General features: G+C 37.3%; 1 protein-coding gene across 4 annotated transcripts in view; it reads left to right on the top strand.

The window, feature by feature from the left end:
- TLK1 (tousled like kinase 1) overlaps nucleotides 1-20,139 on the top strand; it is a 166,493-nt gene that overhangs the window by 17,163 nt on the left and 129,191 nt on the right. The window contains exon 1 of one of the 4 annotated variants that reach the window (XM_031651354.1): nucleotides 13,669-18,907. The exons of 2 other annotated variants lie outside the window; for them this stretch is intronic. The gene's annotated coding sequence lies outside the window, so the exon portion shown is untranslated. Of the gene's footprint in view, nucleotides 1-13,668; nucleotides 18,908-18,944; nucleotides 19,429-20,139 lie in introns of those variants that run through there. One more of the 4 variants, XM_031651353.1, reaches the window with a different exon arrangement.

Below are 20,139 nucleotides of genomic sequence, written 5' to 3'. Positions count from 1 at the left end.
TTTGTTGTACTAACCTTACTTGTCTATTCATTTACCATTTGATGTCATTTCCTTACTTTCAGTAAAGTTTGTCACTACTGACCCCTTTGTCCATTCATGCATTTATTTATTTATTTATTTATTTAGAGATGGAGTCTTGCTTTGTTGCCCAGGCTGGAGTGGTGGCATGATCTTGGCTCACTGCAACCTCTGCCTCCTGGGTTCAAGTGATTCTTGTGCCTCAGCCTGCCTCCCTGGTAGCTGGGATTACAGATGTGAGCCACCATGCTCAGCCCTGATTTCTAATTTGACTCCACTCCAGTAAGATTTAAATCCCAAGACTTCAGTTCTTGGAAATATGAGACTTGCTTTATGGTTCAACATACGGTCTTTTTGGGTAAACCTTCCTTGTGTACAACAACAAAATATTTATAGGCTATAGTTGTTAGATGTGGTATAATATGTCCTATCAAGTTTGTTTCTGTTTCAGATTGTTACTGCTTTTGCATTTGTTTGCTCCTATTCAGACAAAGGTTTGTTAAAATATTCCCAAATGATTATAACATTTGTCTGTTTGTGTGTTTGATTTGTCAGTTTTTGTTTTATGTATTTTGGTTAGGTTAATAAGTGCCGACAAGTCAAGGCTTTTCAAAAGCTACCTGGTGAATCAAACTTCTTATTGTGTCCCTCTTTATCTCAGTATTGCATTTTACCTTGTAGTATTCATATCTAGTGTTAAGACAGATACACTTTCATTTGGTATTTGCGTGATACAGCTTTTCCCATTCTTTCAGCTTTCGAGTTTTAGCTATATCTTGTAAGTTGCATATATTAGTTAAAAAAAACTAGTTTGACCATGTTTGTTCTTTAATTGGAACATTTAGTACATTTACATTTAATATGCTTGCTGATATATTTAGGTTTAAATTGATACTCCTAATAAATGATTTCTATTTATCCTGTTTGAACTTTCTCTTATTATTTTCTGCTGCTTTTGGGATTATTATTATTTTTTGTTCCAAATACCCCCCCACTCCCTAACTTGGCTTAATAGTTAGACCATCTTTTTTTAAATTTGTTTTTAATGTTTATCCTAGAGATTACAATATGCTTCCTTTCTGTGTTAAAGTGTGATATAAGTTAGCACTTTTTTCTCTTTCTGGTCAGTGCAGCAACGTTAGAAAACATTAATTGTACATTTCCCTCTCCAGAATTATATACTATTGCCAGATAGTTCTCTGATATTTTAACTCCCCACAAGATATTATCATTAGTGTTTTATTCAGTAATTATACATTTAAATTTGTTTATATACTCAGTTTTTTCCCTTCAATCTTCAGTGCATTTCCAGGCTTCTAGCTGGGTTGATTTTCTGTCTCTGAAAATACTCCCTCTTTTTTTTTTCTCTCTCTGTTTGGGCCTATCTGTTGAGGAATTCTTTTTTGCTTATCTGATAATCCCTTTTTTTTTTTTCATTTTTTATTCTTGAAGGGATTTTTTTGTGGGGAGGGAGCTGGGTATAGAAGTCTTGGTTGGCAGTTATTTTCATTTGTCATGTTGCAGCTATGCACAGTGCCCTTGAGACCTGGTTTCCACAGTTTGTGTTGAGAAATCAACTCTCAGTCTTATTGTTGCTCCTTTGACTGTACTCTAGCTTGTAGATCTCTGGTCACTTTTTGTTTTTGTTGCAGTGGGGGTGTTTATTTTTAGTTTTCAGCAGTTTTACTGTGATATGTCTAGGTGTCTTTTACTTGTTCAGCTTGGTGTTTGTAGGACTTCTTATATCTGTGACTTAGGACTGCACTGCCCAGTGCCAGCCACTAGCTGCATGTAACTATTGATACCAATTAACATTTAAAAAGTTATAAATTCAATTCCTCACGTTTTAAGTTCTCAGTAGCCAAATGTTTCTGTTAGTTACTGTATTGGCAGATGGAGAAGGTTTCCATCGTTCTATCAATAGAATAGAAAGTTCTGTTGCATCATTCTATCAGTAGAATAGAAAGTTGTGTTTTACAGGACTGACGAGCGTGTTCATCAGTTTTGGAAAATTCTCAGACCGTATCACTTCAGATAGTGCTCCTGTCTTGTCATCTTTTTTCCTCCTGGTACTCCAGTTATACATGTATTAGACATTCTTAAATTTGCCCTATGTTTATTACATCCTTTTTTGTATGTTTTATCTTTTTATTCTTGTGTGTATTTTTAAAGATATATTTTTCTGACCAATCTTCCAGTTCATTATTTCTCTTAGGCTGTGTCTAATATGCCATCAGACTCATACACTGAGTTCTTTAATTTAGTTTATTTTACTTTTTAGTTCTAGAATTTCAGTTTTATTCTCTTTAGTTGCAGGTTTTCTGCTAAAGTTTCAGTCTTGCTACTCAGCATACTTATTTGACAGTCTGTGTCTGATAACTTAATTATCTAGATCCCTTTGGGTCTTGTTCCATGTTTCATTTGCATTTCATTTGTGTTATTTTCTTGGATTTCTGATTGTTTTTTATTGTGTATGAGACATTTGATGTGAAAAACTATAGAAGTAATTTGAGGCTTAGAATAATGGTAGTCTTCCATGACATAAAATTTACATCTAATTTTGACAGAAATATAGGGGCCCTATAAATCTGCTTTTCTTAATTCACTTTGAAGGATTGAGATTATTTGAAGCTGGGCTTTAATTGTATTCCTTTTGCTCTGAGGTTGAGATTCCAACCCAGAGTTTGAGGGAGGCTCAGGGTCTCATTTTTGTCTGGCTAGCCCAGTGAGGCTGTCAGATGTTTTCCTTAGCTTCCCAGCCTCACAGTCACTGCTTAAATCAACAGATGCCTGTAGGGGAGAAGAAACGGTATACCAGACTCACCTCTGGGAACTTCGTGAATTCGGGCCCCATTTCTTTACTGCCTGATCTCTAGAAGCAGACTTTTCTTTTTTTAAACTTAGTGCAACTTTTCAAGTTTCTTCAGCCAGAGATTGGTTTGATGACCTGATCACCATTACTGGAAGTAGAAAGTCCTTGTTTGCTCTTATTTTTAATACTTTACTTGGTTTTGAAATTTTGGGTGAATTTGAATCTTTTTCTCCTCTTAACCATGCTCTTCTTCTCTCAGCCTCTTTATCATCCTTTTGTTTAAATTATCAATTGGTTATATCAGGGGTCTGCAACACCAGGGCTGCAGACCCATACTGGTCGCTGGCCTGTGAGGAACCAGCCACGCAGCGGGAGGTGAGCAGCAGGCCAGTGAGCATTCCCACCTGAGCTCCACTTCCTGTCAGATCATCCACCACGTTAGATTCTCAGAGGAGCACGGACCCTGTTGTGAACTGCACATGCGAGGGATCTAGGTTGCTCGCTCCTTATGAGAATCGAACTAACGCCTGATGATTTGAGGTGTAACAGTTTCATCTGAAACCATCTCCACTGCACCCCACCCCACCCCACCCTACCCCTGGTCCATGGAAAAATTGTCTTCCACAAAACTGGCCACTGGTGCCAAAAAAGGTTGGGGACCACTGGATTATATACAGAGTTTGAATAGGACCAACTTGTGGAGCAGTTAGCCATCTGGAGTTGTAGGTTTAATTGGAAGCAGAACTATCTTTGCCTTTGATGCCTTGAAGACAGCTGGTTTTTGTGTTGTTGTTGTTGTTTGTTTGTTTTTGAGACAGAGTCTCACTCTGTTGCCCAGGCTGGAGTGCAGTGGTGGGATCTCGGTTCACTGCAACCTCTGCCTCCTGGATTCAGGCTGTTCTCCTGCCTCAGCCTCCCAAGTTAGCTGGGACTACAGGCGCGTGCTACCGCTCCTAGCTAATTTTTGAATTTTTAGTAAAGACAGGGTTTCGCCTTGTTGTCCAACCTGGTCTCAAACCCGTGACCTCGAGTGATCCGCCCGCCACTGCCTCCCAAAGTGCTGGGATTACAGGCATAAGCCACCATGCCCAGACAGATTACTGTTATTTTAAAAGTCTTTTTTTGGCAACTGGCTAGTACCAATGTAAGTTACATTTGGATTCAGATAAAATCTTCAGAGCATTACAATATATTTTTAAAAGACAGCTCTTCATGAAATCACATTGTGTGTGTGTGTGTGTGTGTGTGTATCCTATTTAATGCTGGGTATTTTCTCAGCTCTGTACTCAGTTCTTTGTCCTATAAGTAAAAATGTGATACACATCTTTAGTCACTTTGCTTCTTTTAAATTATTACCCTTTGAGCAGTAATTTAACATAAAAAATGTTTTAGCTTTCAAAACAGACTTTTAGAGTTGCTTACAGTATAACATACCCTTTATCCCTTTGGAAAATTTCATCTTACAGTATTGTAGTTACTGTTTCAATTTGTTGATTGAGTTATTTAGTCAAAAAATATGAATGTCTTTAGGGATGTTACTGTATTGTACGAGTTGTAACTTTAGAGTGCCACTAGCAACACATACATATGAACCAGTTTAATGGAAACATTACTGCTCTCATGGTAGTTTTAGGAAGTGTGTGGCTTGTTAAGTAGGGATGGTATTACATGTTATTTTACTTACTACGTATATTTGATTATCAAGAGATTAAGCAGTTTTCCACATCTTTATTACTGTTTCTATTTGTGACTTGTTTTAAAAATTAAAACAGTCTTAAATCTCATCTTGGACTTGTTACTCCTGCTCATTACTGCCAAGGCTTACTATAGTATTTACTAACTACAAGGAGTGTGATTGTTTTTATGTTAAGATTACTTAAGTTTCTTTGGACTAATTTTCTTCTCTACCTTGAGAAAAAAATGGTTGGAATTTTTCAGAGGGGTTACATTATTTCATACTGTCCTCCAAATGCTGGCATCTGAAATTTGAAGGTCTGCAGTGAAGATCAATTTACAGTAGTTATCTACTCTCTATTTGCTATTATAAAGCCGAAATAAATATATTATGTCGTTTTAAGTATATTAGTATTTAACAAATTCTATTTTTCCTTAAATTTTATGTTAATAAGTTAACTGGCTGAAACAAACATACATGGCCAGTTAGAACACTGTCCAAAACTTCTTGATATAAGCAAGCATTTTAGTTGTCTTTGAAAGCTCACACAATAAATTACAACCTCTATGTCTACCCCCTTGAGCTTGCTTTTAAGAAAGTGATAAAAGTGATGCGAACTTTTTATTATCATTAGTTCTCAATAATTTCATTGTATAATTTGACTTTTATAGGATGCCTTTTCTAAATTTGTATGAAGTAAAAATAACTTTCAGTCCAGTTATTTGAGAAGACAAAGCTGTATAACTGAATAGTGGTATAAATCCTATGTTTATTAAGAGTGCCCAAAGAGCTTAATAACTAATGAAAGTTTATCTTTTTTTTTTTTTTTTTTTTTGAGACAGTCTCACTCTGTCACCCAGGCTGTAGTGCAGTGGCATGATCTCGGCTCACTGCAACCTTCACCTCCTGGGTTCAAGCAATTCTCCTGCCTCAGCCTCCCGAGTAGCTGGGACTACAGGCGCACGCTGCCACACTCACCTTATTTTTTGTATTTTAGTAGAAACGGGGTTTCATTGTGTTGCCCAGGTTGGTCGCAAACTCCTGAGCTCAGGCAGTCCACCTGCCTTAGCCTCCCAAAGTGTTGGGATTACAGGCTTGAGCCACTGCGCCTGGCTGAAAGTTTATCTTAAAACTGAGGCTTACTTCAGATACTGAAGGTATTAAACATAAGACATGTGTGCATGTGCCTGGGTGTCTGTGTAGATGGCTTGGGGGTAGAAATAAAATCGAAAGCCACAGAAAAGACTATGGCTTTTTATTTTTAAAAAAATCACTTCATTCAATCAACATTTTAATTTGTTGATATTCTTTTTTGAATTTACTTCATTTTATTTCTGCTCTGCATCTAATTCCTTATTTTGGGATAACATATAGAGCATGAGTCAGCAAACTTTTTTTTTTTTTTTTTTGAGACAGGGGCTCACTCTGTCACCCAGCCTGGAGTACAGTGGCATGATCTCAGTTCATTGCAGCCTTGACCTCCAAGGCTTAAGCAATCCTGTCACCTCGCCTGGCTAATTTTTGTATTTTTTGTAGAGATGAGTTTCACCATGTTAGACTGTTTTTGAATGCCTGAGCTCAAGAAATCCACCGGTCTTGGCTTCCCAAAGTGCTGGGATTACAAGTGTGAGCCACCACACCTATCCTAAACTGTTTTTAAAAGAATTGTCACAACTCTGACAACTCCTTGTGTTTGTGTGGTAAAGTGCAGCCATAGACAATATGCTAACAAGTGGAATGGCTGTGTTCATTAAAACCTTACTATGGACACTGATATTTGAATTTCATACTGATTTTACTAATCGCAAAGTAGTCTTCTTTTGATTTTTTTACCTTCTAATATTTAACATGGTAGTCACTGCTGCCCATCCCTGTATAAAGCAACTTCCCTTGAGGAAGTTCAACCCTTCTAGTTACCCGACTATCCAGGTAGTTTTTGAAGGTTTTGAATTAAAGAGCAGATGTTTCTCTGACTTTTCATAGATCAAGAAAAGTCAGGGATGAAAATTGTTAGCTCTGTACATATGCAAACATCTTAGCCATTTTTTGTTTTCAAAATTGTAATTGTGGTTAAAAAACAAAAGACATAAAATTTACCATCTTAGCCTTTTCTTTTCCTTTCCTGTCCTGTCCTGTCCTGTCCTTTTTTGAGACAGGGTCTCCCTCTGTCACCCAGGCTGGAGTGCAGTGGTGCAGCCTCCGCCTCCCAGGTTCACTTGCCTCAGCCTCTGGAGAAGTTTGGATTATAAGCATGTGCCACCATGCCTGCCTCCATTTTAGCCATTTCTAAGTCAGTAGTGTTGGCCGGGCGCGGTGGCTCACACCTGTAATCCCAGCACTTTGGGAGGCCGAGGCGGGCGGATCACAAGGTCAGGAGATCGAGACCACGGTGAAACCCCGTCTCTACTAAAAATACAAAAAATTAGCCGGGCGCGGTTGTGGGCGCCTGTAGTCCCAGCTACTCGGGAGGCTGAGGCAGGAGAATGGCGTGAACCCGGGAGGCGGAGCTTGCAGTGAGCCGAGATCGCGCCACTGCACTCCAGCCTGGGCGACAGAGCGAGACTCCGTCTCAAAAAAAAAAAATAAAAAATAAGTCAGTAGTGTTACGTGTATTCCTATTGTTGTACAACTAATCTCCAGAATGTTTTCATTTTGTCAAACTGTAACTTTACACCCATTAAACAACTTTCTAATTCCCCTCTGCCCCTAGGCCCCAGCAACCACTATTCTACTTTCTGTTTCTGTAAGTTTCACTACTCTAGATACCTCACACAACTGGAATCTTGTATTTGTCATTTTGTGTCTGACTTATTTCCCTCAACATAATGTCTTCAAGGTTCATCCTTATTGTATGATGTTTCAGTGTTTCCTTCCTTTTTAAGACTGAGTAATATTCCATAGTGTGTGTGTACCACATTTTGTTTATCCATTCATCTTTTAATTGGACATGGATTGCTTCCCACTTCTTGCATATTGTGAGTAGTACTGCTATGAACATGGGTGTGCAGCTATTTCTTTGAGATCATGTTATTTTCTATCTAATTGTACCATTTTACATTCCTACTGACAGTACACAAGGGCTCCCATTTTTCCATAATCCTTGACAAGACTTTTTTTCAATGTTTTTGATGGTAGCCATTCTAGTAGGTATGAGGTGATATCTCATTGTATTTTTTTATTTACATTTTCCTAATAATTAGTGGTGTTGAGCATCTTTTTCTTGTTTTCTTGTTGCCCACGCTGGAGTGCAGTGGCACAACCTTAGCTCACTGCAGCCTCCGCCTCCCGGGTTCAAGTGATTCTCCTGCCTCAGCCTCTGGAGTAGCTGGGATAACAGGTGCCCACCACCACACCTGGCTAGTTTTTTACATTTTTAGTAGAGATAGGGTTTCACCATGTTGGCCATGCTGGTCTCGAACTCCTGACCTCAGGTGATCCACCCTCCTCGGCTTCCCAAAGTGCTGGGATTACAGGCATGACCCACCGTGCCCGGCCATCTTTTTCTTTTTTAAGAGACAGGATCTTGTTACATTGCCCAGGCTGGCCCCAAACTCCTGAGCTCAAATGATCCTCCCACCTCAGCCTCCAGACACTATGCCTAGCTCAATTAATATTTTTAATTGACAAATCATAATTGTATACATTTATGGGGTACAGTGTCATGTTTTGATATATATGTATACATACACACGCGTGCATGCGATGTGGAATGATTAAACCAAGCTAATGAACATATCTGTCACCTCCTTTAATTTTTCCAGCAAGACATTTGAAATGTATTCTCTTAGCTATTTTGAAATATGTGTAATACGCCATTAACTATAGTCACCCTGCTGTGCAATGGATCTCAAAAATTTATTTTTTCTTTCTAACTCAAACTTTGTATCCTTTGACCAACTTTTCCTCATTTCTCCCAGCCCCTGGTAACTGCTATTCTACTTTCTGCTTTTGTGAGTTCAAATTTTTTAGTTTCTACGTGTAAGTGAGATCATGTGTTATTTGTCTTTCTGTGCCTGGCTTATTTTACTTTGTCCTCTGAGTTCATCCATGTTGTTTCAAATGACAGGATTTCCTTCTTTTTTAAGGCTGAATAGGCCTGGCTCAGTGGCACATGCCTGTCCTGTAATCCTAGCACTTTGGGAGGCTCAGGTGGAAGGATTGCTAGAGCTCCACCTCAAGCACCCCTTGAGGTGTGAGCTGTGATGGCACTACTGCTCTCCAACCTGGATGACAGAGCAAGACCCTGTCTCAAAAAAAGAAAAAGCCAAATATTACATTGTATATATACCACATTTTTTTTCCTATTCATCTGTTGATGGACATTTAGGTTGATTCTGTATCTTGGCTATTGTGAATAGTGATGCAGTGAACATGGGAGTGCAGATATCTCCTTGACATATTGATTTCAGTTTCTTTGGATATATAGAAATGGGATTGCTGGATGTGAGCATCTTTTCATTTCTTGTCCATTTATATTTCATCTCTGGAGAAATGTCTGTTCGCATTCTTTGCGCAATTGTTAGTCAAATTGTTAGCCAACTATATTTTAATAATACTTTCTTTTTTCTCTTGCAGTGTGTCACAAGTACTAATAAATAAGAAATTAGCATAGTTTAATCCTTACTTACAAAGGTAATATATTGCAAGAATGAGGGGAACAGTAAGGGGAATTTCTGAATTGCTAAATGCCAGTCTAGTAGAGAAGCTGACCATTCCATAATTGTTTTTAAAGTACATGAACAGCAATCTGAGAGGATGAAATATATATATAATGTGACTAAAAAAGATATGGGATTGATTTTTATGTGTCATATAGAATTAATCACACCTTGCCTATATATTATAATCAAATTGTTAAGCAGATAAGTTTAGAGAACTGTTACGGTGTATGGCATTTAGGTTTACATGGTGAGTAAGAAAAAAACTTGAAATGATTTTGGCTGGGCACATAACAATGAATTTTATGAATAAAAAAATCAGCCAAGTATGGTGGTGCATCTCTGTAGTCCCCAGCTACTTGGGAGAAGGTGGGAGGATTGCTTGAGCTGGAGATTGAGGCTGCAGTAAGCTGCGATCATGCCACTGCACTCCAGCCTGGGTGACAGCCTGACACCATCATAGTGTATATGAAACATAAATAAATTTTATGTTTAAACTTGGGTCCCATCCCCCAGATACCTCATTATGTACACGCAAATATAAAAAAAAAAATCAGAAGTCTAAAACATGTTGCTCCCAGGCATTTTGGATAAGGGCTACTCAACCTGTATTCATCATTGTTCATAGTTAGACACTATGAACTATCAGTGTCTAAGCCAGAAAACAACCATTCCCTTTTCTTTTTTTAAAAAAAGCCTATTTTATTTTATTTTAATTTAGATAGGGTCTCACTCTGTCTCCCAGGCTGAAGTGCAGTGGTGCCATCTCAGCTCACTACAACCTCTGCCTCCTGGGTTCAGGCGGTTCTTGTGCCTCAGCCTTCTGAATAGCTGGGATTACAGGCACCTGCCACCACGCCTGGCTAATTTTTTGTATTTTTAGTAGAGACAGGGTTTCCCCATGTTGGCCAGGCTGGTCTGGAACTCCTGACCTCAAGTGATCCACCCGCCTCGGCCTCCCAAAGTGCTGAGATTACAGACATGAGCCTGCGCCTGAATTCAGTCTGTCACCAAATCTTGTTTTTTGTCTCTTAGATATTTTTCTGATCTGTCACTGCTCTAGTTTAGGCTCCTGTTTTCTCTTAACCTGGATGGCTGCCTAATATGTCTCCATGTATCCCCTCTGGAATCTACTGTTAGGCAAAAAAGCAGAAGCTATAGTACTTCACAAGTAACTGTGTTTAATTTTCAACTTGACTAAAGTAGCTCAGCTTGTATCCCTTTTATTTTTATTATTATGTAGTTTTACATATTGAGCTCCAAGAAATTATAGTTCCTTCGTTTTTAAATAAGATCTGTAAGAGGAGTTTAATCCATATTTAGAGTTGTGTTAATCTTCACACCAGTAAGTTAGACATTTATTCTCATTTTACAAATAAAGAAATGGTTCCTGAGAGTTAACTGTGTGGTGGAGTTGAGATTTAGATTTAGTGTTTTTTTTGTTTTTTGAGACAGTGTCTCACTGTTCCCTAGGCTGGAATGCAGTGGTGTGTTCATAGCTCACTGCAGCCTTGATCTCTGGGCTCAAGCGATCCTCCCGCCTCAATCTCTCCAGTAGTTGGGATCACCACACCCAGCTACTTTTTTGATGTTTTGTTGAGATGAGGTCTTACTATGTGGCCCAAGCTGATCTTGAACTCGGAAGCCATAGCACCTGGCTGACAGCCATCAGTATTAAACACAGAAGTTTAAGTGTCCCTTTTAGGCTTTTAATTATCTTAGAAAACAGCTGTTTGTAAAGAAATTGAAAGAACTTTTACTAAAATACCACTACGCTGTATTATTAGAGTACTAACATTAACATGCAATGAACTTACACAAATACGTAAGTTTAGAATTTATCTGAAACTTGTGTTGGGGTGGGTAAGTGTAACTTTATGAGTTTCTGGATATATGACTACTGTTGATATGGTTTAGCTGTGTCCCCATCCAAATCTCATCTTGAATTGTTGTTCCCATAATCTCCATGTTTCGTGGCAGGGACCCGGTGGGAAGTGACTGCATCATGGGGGCACTTTCCTGCATGCCGAGTCTCCTCCCGATAGTGAGTTCTCATAAGATGTAATGGTTTATTATAAGTGTGTAGCATTTCTTCTGCTTGCACTCATGCTCTCTCCTGCTGCCCTATGAAGAGGTGCCTTTGGCCATGATTGTAAGTTTCCTGAGGCTTGCTCAGCCACGAAGAACTGTGAGTCAATTAAACCTCTTTTCTTTATAATTACCCAGTCTCAGGTATTTCTTCATAGCAGTGTGAGAACGGACTCTAATACAATGGTAAAGAAAACTAAACCCAAACTGAGAATTGGATGGATGGAGATTTTATGTAAGATTTTTCATTTAGCAATATGTCAGGTAGGGATAAATACATCACGTGATGAACTTCCAGGATTTTGTACAAATTTTTGTAATTGTAAATGTAAAAACATCTTTGAATGCTAGGGGCTACCACTGTATAAAATGTAATCTCAATTGTTGAACAAAAAAAGAAAAAAAAAAAAAGGTATGTGGAAAAAAAGACTGGAAAATAAGCCAAAATGTTGACATTGGTTATCTTTGGGTAGTAAGAATATGAGTTGGATTTTTTTGGCTCTAATTTTTTGCATTTTTCCATTTTTCTTTACCATGCGTTCATGACTAAGGGTAAAAAGGAAAAGAAGTGAAATTGCTTCTTTCCTGACAGTTTTTTAGGAAAATATCCTTTTGTTCATAAGGCAAATAAATTGTCTTGGGGAAGAAATGTGAAGAAATATGAAGTCAGAAATATTATAATTGAAAGAAGTCTTGGTATAAGTCAGTATTTTTAAGTGACTGTTTGCTGGAAAACTGTGGTGTTAATCTGAGGCCAACCAGGCATGTAACTTTAGGACTTTGCATCTGCCACTCTGTTTTGGCAACTTTTAGAGTAATACAAAAAAGACACGAGAATGATGTGACCCACAATTTATTTGAATCACTAAATGCTGTCCAAAAATGGCAGTTACAGTAATTTGTGAGGACACTAGGAAATCTGATTATATCATAGGCCATTTTGGTCATTGAGTATTAGGTTGAACCATATGAACCTATTTTATAGATTAAAAATGGTTGAGTGTCTGTAACTTCCTATGATTTAACCTGTTAAAAATAGTACTTTTTCATTCTTCTTTCAAATTTGATTTACTTAGCTTGTATTATGTATGTATAATGTATATAATACGTATATACTATATATAGATTGATACAGATCTATATATATAGACACAGAGATATATAGGTATGTTATCTAAATTTATAGGTGAGTGTATCCATTAAGGTTGCAGATAAAAGAAATTATTATTAGAATCTTAAAGTTATGATTTTGGGGTGATTTAGTCATTGGAAATATGTCTTTCTAGAGGACTATTATGACCTTAATGTGGATTATGTGCTAATTTATGTATCTGGATCCCAAAGTTGGCATTCCCTGGAGTCTGATAGCACATTAGAGTTGGGAGTGATGGTTAAAGATTGTTTTAATTTTCATCAAGCAGGATAACTTGTGTTAAACACGTCTTCATGGACGTGTAGAGCAGGTAGGAGCCCTATCCCATGTAGGCTACCCTGTTTTATTGGAAATCTGGTGGATAAAATTTAATTTTTTTCTTCCTTATTTGAAGGTTTAGGCTAGGCAAGTAGAAAGTGAGTAAATTGGAATGCTAATATGTTCCTTCTGTTGCTTTCTCTTCTCATGTAATTTACTTTGCATACATTTTTGGTCAAGTTGCTTATTTTTCCGGGACTTAGTAAGTAAAAATCATCTAGGCTGTATGGTCCAGGAACCTGCCAAAACTTTACATGTATTATCTCATTGAACTCACCTTATGAATTAACCCTGTGTCCTGCCTGTGAACAACACTGTGATGGACATAGTTTTTACCAAGATTTTTTTTTCCCCCAAGACAGAGTCTTGCTCTGTTGCCCAGGTTGGAGTGCAGTGGTGCGATCTTGGCTCACTGCAACCTCCCTCTCCTGGGTTCAAGCAATTCTCCTACCTCAGCCTCCTGAGTAGCTGGGAGTACAGGCACATGCCACCCCACCCAGCTAATTTTTCTATTTCTAGTGGAGATGGGGTTTCACCATGTTGGCCAGGCTGATCTTGAACCCCTGACCTTGTGATCTGCCCACCTCAGCCTCCCAAAGTGCTGGGATTACAGGCATGATCCACTGTATCCAGCCATTATTACCAAGATTTTATAATAACAGGGTCACTACGTGGCAAAGCTGGGATTTGAACTCAGGCAGTCAGGCCACAGAGCCCATGTTCTTAATGTTACAGCTGGCTATATTGTTACAATAAATGTCTACAGAAATCCATTTTAGGAATCTTACAAGGATACAGTAAAGATGATGTTGATGAAATAATAGGTTGAAATCACTGCATGAATATTTAGAATATTTAGAATTTTACCCATGTATGTTATGTTATGTTATATTATTTAGTAACCTATCTATAGCCTAGGGTGGAGTGTGGTGGTGGAGTCTCACAGCTCACTGCAGCCTCTACCTCCTGGGCTCAAGTGATCTTCCCACCTCAGCCTGGGACTAGAGGTGCGGACTACCATGCCCAGATAATTTTTTAAATTTTTTGTAGAGATGGGGTCTCTTCAGGTTGCCCAGACTGGTCTCAAACTCCTGGGCACAAAGGACCTGCTTGCCTTGGCCTTCAAAGTGCTGGGATTACAGGTGTGAGACACCACTCCTGGCCCCTTGTTGATTTTCATTCATTGTTTTCAGTTGTGCTTTAATATGTAGCTAGTATTCAACTTGGACTTCTTACAAAAAGTACTTGCAGCCTCCTTTCTGGTCAGAGATTTACTTACCTGCTGTAGAGGGACTTTAAGAAAGAAAAACTGTTCTGTGGCCCTTCTTTCACCCTATATTATTGGGATAGAAGAATAGGCCAAGAAGGAGTACTGTGGAGCAGTAAATCATCACTGTCCTTTTTAAGGTTCATAACAATTGGTTACCTCTCAGGAGTGGGATTTTAGGAGACAAGGAAGTATTGGGACTTTTTACTTTTATATTTTTGTATTTATTTCAGCAAGCACCTATTACTTAGTAATGTGGGAAAGGCATGAAACCAAAAAAGAGTCTTGAGTACTTAGGTTAGAGACAAGATACCAGTTTACTTTCTGGTAGTGAGGAGAGGGTAATCACCAGCTCAAGTTTTATCAGATTCCTGTTTTGGAGTTTTCTTAGAGAACATTCCTTCTTACCGCAGGATCAAGTACATGCTCTTTTTTTCTCTGTGTCTTTGTCTGTCTCTGACATGGACACGTGCACACACACATACACACACACCCATATTCTTCCTCTGGACCCTTCTTTTGGGACAGAGATGCTTAACTGAGTGGATATAAACTGTAACAAAAGGCAGTATAACTTAACCTTTCAGTGTCTCAATTTCTCTATTTTTAAAATCAGGACTATATGTTAATGTAGAAATGCAGTCTAGTATAAAATACATCTATATGTGAGTATGTGTATATGCATTTGTATGTATGTGTATATACAGTGTGAGAGAGATTGATTTTAAAAATAGCAGATTGCTACAAGTTTGAGGCTAGAGGAAGAGGAACTTGGTTAGTTATGTTACTGCTATATTAGCATAAAGAAATTAGGCATGGAAGTGTATGTCATCCTATTATACTTACCGGGAACTTCTAACCCCAGGAAGAAAGCTGGAAGGGGACTTATTACATTATGTATGCTAATATTTATTGATCACTTATATTTTAGCAAACATATATGTTCACATTTATTGAATGCTTTCTAAGTGACAGATTTAGTTCAAAACCATATAAACTTATTTTAACAACTCTGTAAGGAATGTACTTTATTATCTCCATTTTCTATATTAAGGAAGCTAAAATAGAGAGAGGTTAAAGAACTTGACTAAACTTTACACAGCTTATCGACCTATGTACGTTTTTGATGAAAGAAAAATTAGTTATCAGAGATTATTTTTTATTAGTAAGAGTAAAATTGAAATTTAAATTGTTTTCATTTTTTAAGGTCATGGCAGTAGAGAGAAGCAGAAACCCTATGCTTTACCTCTGATGTAAGCCTATCTTCTTATGTGAATTATTTGGTCTCAGAGTATTTGAATTATTTGCTGTAAGGGTTGCAACAAAAGTGTTTAAAAAGACCAAGTATATTAAAAAGATTAGGTGAAGCATTACTCTGACTTGGAATGATTCTAGATGAGACCTGTCTTCTCTACCACAGGCTTATATAATTGAACATGTAGACCTAGATTCAGGGACCTGGCTTTCTATACTTACTGTTGTCAGACATTTGGGTGAAATCTTTGGGAAGTGTATGTGTTTATACGTGTATGTGCAATACATATGTATCTATATATGTAGATAGATGGATAGGTAATGTGACTCAGAAACAGATAAATAGTTTAGTGAATAAAGTACAAAACAGACCCATGTTTATGGAATGTGATAACCAGAGAGATATTTTAAATCAGTGGGAAAAGGTTGAATTAGTGAGAAATTGAGACATTTTCCTTTAGAAAAAATTCTAGATGTATTATATATCTGTATATAATTCTAAATGGATTAATGTTCTAAATGTTAATATCTCAAATCATTAGAAAAAGTAGGAAATGTGTTTATTGAATACATGTGAGAGAGGGGTTAGAAAAAGAAATTGGGCTGGTTTTGTAATAGCTCATTTAACTAACATGTTCATTTAACTGCCAAAAAATTAAGAGTATTTGCTTTTAAAGTAGGGAATCAAACTGTGGAATAAACAATGGAATGTAGTATAGCCAACAAAAATTATAGCTAAGTTCTTTAAATATGTGATACAAAATATTGTCAGTGAAAATAGGTATGTTCTATTTATTAACCATGTTAAAATGGATGTTTCAAGACAAGATTCAGAAGTAATTCCAGTGTTATACAATATAGACTTCTTGAATTCTTTTTCTTTCTTTTTTTTTTTGAGATGGAGTCTCACTCTGTTGCCCAGGCTGGAGTGCGCAACCTCTGCCCCCCCGGGTTCAAGTGATTCTCATGCCTTAGCCTCCTGAGTAGCTGGGATCACAGGTGCGCACCACCATGCCCGGCTAATTTTTGTATTTTTTAGTAGAATTGGGATTTCACTGTGTTGACCAGGCTGGTCTTGATCTCCTGACCTCAGGTGATCCGCTCACCTCAGCCTCCCAAAGTGCTAGGATTACAGGTGTGAGCCACTGTGCCCAGCCCAGACTTTTGAATTCTTTTGCTTCCTATACTTTCGAGTGCATTAAAAAAACTAATGAAAAGGAATTATTTAAGTGGAATATTTTATCTTGGAGAAATAATTTCTTTATCATAGTGTTTATTTTTAATAAAAGAACCTCTGCCTTATCTAGTATAATATGGAAAGTATTAATATAAGAAAAGCTTTAACTGTTCTGTATAAATCAGCTTATCAGGTATAATATGAAAAGTAGCAGTTAAAATCTGGAATGAATTAAAATGCTTTTAGACTTCAGGAAGTTTTAAATTTAAAACTAAGGTCATGGCTCAGCAGCAATTAAATCTACTATTAGAAGGCTTTTAGTGAAAAAACTCTTTTTTTACCTTTTTGGTAACTGGTATTAACCTTTTAAAAACCTGCGTTCTAGGCATTTGATTTTGTTACGACTGTCATCAAGCAAGATGAAGACTTAAGGCAACTAAAAAATTATATAATGAAAAAATGATTCCTTGTCATAAATACAGGTGATATAACTATCATATAAAGTGATGTTGACTAACCAGAACTAGTAATATGTTCTAATATATCACCCTTGAATCCTTGGGAGCACATACTTCTACAATAACCAACATTTATTGAGTTTATAAGTATGTGTGTTAAAGACACAGGGAGAGAGAGAAAACATGTTTATTAAAATGAAACATGACAAACTAATGGGTCAGATTGTGTTCTTTGTGTTCCCTAAAATTTTTCTTCATTATATTGAATGTGGTTGATCTCTAATTTGGGTAGTGACATCCCTTGTTATATGTTTTATGTGATGTTTTGGATTTACATTTGTAAATTTTGGGAAACAGTTCAGTAAGAAGAGTAGCATAATTGAAAGGTGGTTGTGTTTTGAAGTGGGATAGTCTTTAAGAATGGTATGATCTTTATAGTGGCTTTTGTAATTTCTTCTTTTTCAAAAGTATAAACATTTATTGTAATAAAGAATTTGATGGATTATAGTGAAATTAGTTTTTTTTCCCAGAAAATTTCTCTCTTGAGGACAGAATTTTTGGTTAAGGGTCAAAAATGACAGTTTGAGTCCATAAAAAATTGAAATCTTTGAAATGTGTTTTCTAGAACAGAAGTAAGTAAACTACCTGTTTTTACATGACTAAAAACATCAAAAAAAAATAATTCTTCCAGGTGATGGGTGCACCAGAATCTCAGAAATCACCACTAAAGAACTTATTCATGTAACCAGTCACTACTTGTTCCCCCAAAACCTATTGAAATAAAAAATAAGTAATTCTTTGTGACATGTGAAATTTGAATTTCATTGTCTATTCATTTAAATAAAGTGTTACTGGAACACAGCTGGTTTTGCTTTATAATGGCAGAGCTGAGGAGTTTTGACAGAAACTGTATATGGCATTCTCATTACTTCAAGCTACTGTTTGGTGTACCACAAATTTCAGTGCTGCTATTATCACTTGACAGTGTTTTGAGTGCCACGTCTGTGACCAGATTGGAATTTTTAATTTTATTTATTTATTTATTACCACTGTGTATCCATCTTGTCAAAACAAGGAAATAAAAGAAAAATATAGACTTTGAGTGGCATGCTTTTAAGGCACACTGGAGTGTGGGTTATTTTGTTACTGAATTTAATAGCAAAACATTGCTCTTATTATGAAGTGACGCTAGAGCTGCAATAGAAGAATACAATATACCTTAATCGTATACTACACTATGTCCAACTCTCAGAAAAGCAATAGAAAAATTACAAAACTTAAAAATGGAGTGTCTCATCACAGCATAATTTCTTCATAAAAGTGAAAATGAGGCTACCTCCAAAATAAGTTTCCAAGTGGCTTGTTTGCCAAGCAAGGAAAGCCATTTACTGATGTTGAGTTAATTAAATTGTATTTTATTGAAGCAGTCAAAAAAATTACATCCATAGAAAATAAACTTGTTTTAGGCTGTTAGCTTTTTGGCAAGAACAGTTGATTTAAGAGTTGAGGACATTTGAAGCAACATCACTAGTCAATTAAAAAACAAGGCAAATGATTTGGAGTGGTTTTTCTTGGCTCTTGATGAGCCGGCAGATGTTATTGATACAATTCAGTTGTTCTTTATTCAAGGAGTCAGTGCCAAGTTTGAAGTGGCAGAAAAGTTGGCCTCTGACTAGTCTGTGCAGAACAACTACAGGCAAGAATATTTTCAAAGCTGAGAAAACACTAAGTACAATCTGAAGTGGAATCTGCTAGGATGTGCTGGAACTCATGGTGATAAAATACATACGGATCAGAGAAGGGCTTAGTTGGACTAATTTACAAGGCTTGTAAAACTGAGGAATTCATAGTTGATGGTTATTCGTTGTTATTCATTGGCAGATACTTTGCAGAAAATATTTCCATCTATCCATGTGTGTTACTGAATCGGTATTGTCAACTGGGAAGTCAGTTTGCTCTTTTGGACTTAACTAGCATCAGCTGCATGAATTTTTGTTAGAGGACGAATATCCTGACTGGCTTAGAAGTGGTAAAGTATTTTTTTCGCAATTGTTTGAGCTAAAGGCTGAGATTGAAATTTTTTTGAACAAAGAGAACTGCCCTCAAATGCTATTAAATACTAATTAACTTTGGAAATCAGCTTTTTCTGAAGATTGGGTAATGTTTTTAAAATGAATTTAACGTAAGATTTCAAGGCAAAATAGTGCTTATATGTGAAAGACTGTGGTAAAGTCATTTCAGTGGCAACTGATACTCAAATCCCAAATAATTTCAGGCTGCTTTATATACTCCTCAAGCCGTCAAAGAAGTTAGATCGTCATTCCCACATGAATATGAGTGGACACATTTTCTAGTCTCAAATATAGTTCCCACAGCATTTTTCAGAAGTTGACACAAATGCACAGAAAGTTTCATATTTCAAAAATTTGTTTAATTTTGCAGTGGAGAAACTTTCTACCTAACCTTCAGTTGGAAGTAGTTAATCAGCACTGTGATGACATACTGAAAAGCAAATATCAGATGAAGAACCAATAGATAACTGCCTTCCCGGTAATGAATATGCTCAATTAAAATCATGATTGTGGGTTAATATCAATATTTGGCAATATCTGTTTCTGTTAAAAGACATTTTCAAAGACAAATACATACAATCGCATTACAGATCAATTTTTTTTTTTTTTTTGAGATGGAGTCTGACTCTGTCCCCCAGGCTGGAGTGCAGTGGCCGGATCTCAGCTCACTGCAAGCCCCGCCTCCTGGGTTCACGCCATTCTCCTGGCTCAGCCTCCCGAGTAGCTGGGACTACAGGCGCCCGCCACCTCGCCCTGCTAATTTTTTGTATTTTTAGTAGAGACGGGGTTTCACCGTGGTCTCGATCTCCTGACCTTGTGATCCACCCACCTCAGCCTCCCAAAGTGCTGGGATTACAGGCGTGAGCCACTGCGCCCGGCTTTGTGGCATATTTTTGTATTTAATAAAGTACGATACTAAAAAACAGAAAATACATGGACACCAATCCTTGCCTTTTTTTACTATGTTTCTTGACAAATCAAGGTGTAGAAAACCAGTTATTAAATGATTTTGTACTTTTCTGGTAGTCGTCACCAAATACATTTTGTGGCTTTTTTTTTTTTTTTTTGAGACGGAGTCTCGCTCTGTCGCCCAGGCTGGAGTGCAGTGGCGCGATCTCGGCTCACTGCAAGCTCCGCCTCCCGGGTTCACGCCATTCTCCTGGCTCAGCCTCCCGAGTAGCTGGGACTA

This window comes from Papio anubis, chromosome 10 (assembly GCF_008728515.1).
Source record: "Papio anubis isolate 15944 chromosome 10, Panubis1.0, whole genome shotgun sequence".
In the NCBI taxonomy this organism is placed as follows: Eukaryota; Metazoa; Chordata; class Mammalia; order Primates; family Cercopithecidae; genus Papio; species Papio anubis.
This window is presented reverse-complemented; position numbering and strand designations above follow the sequence as displayed.